Consider the following 306-nt stretch of genomic DNA (forward strand, 5'->3'; position numbering starts at 1 on the left):
GCTTTTGCTTAAGTATGTCCTTATTTTTTTGCTACCACAGGTTGTTCTAGGATCAATATTTTTTCTTTCTATGGCTATGAAATCAAACACTTCTCCAAGGAGCCCTGGTTCCTTGTATTAGAAACCAAGATATTAACAACAACTCACGGTCAGCTGTTGGTTTTACATATCTATTTATTTATTTTTTAAAATACTCCATAGATAGGTCAAATTCAAGAAGTTAAACAGAAGAAAAAATCTGCCCCTTATTCCGAATGTATTACTTCTTTTCAATTTAAAATATTCTTTCTCTGTATCAAATTAAAA

Source organism: Vulpes lagopus, chromosome 7 (genome assembly GCF_018345385.1).
Source record: "Vulpes lagopus strain Blue_001 chromosome 7, ASM1834538v1, whole genome shotgun sequence".
NCBI classification, from domain to species: Eukaryota; Metazoa; Chordata; class Mammalia; order Carnivora; family Canidae; genus Vulpes; species Vulpes lagopus.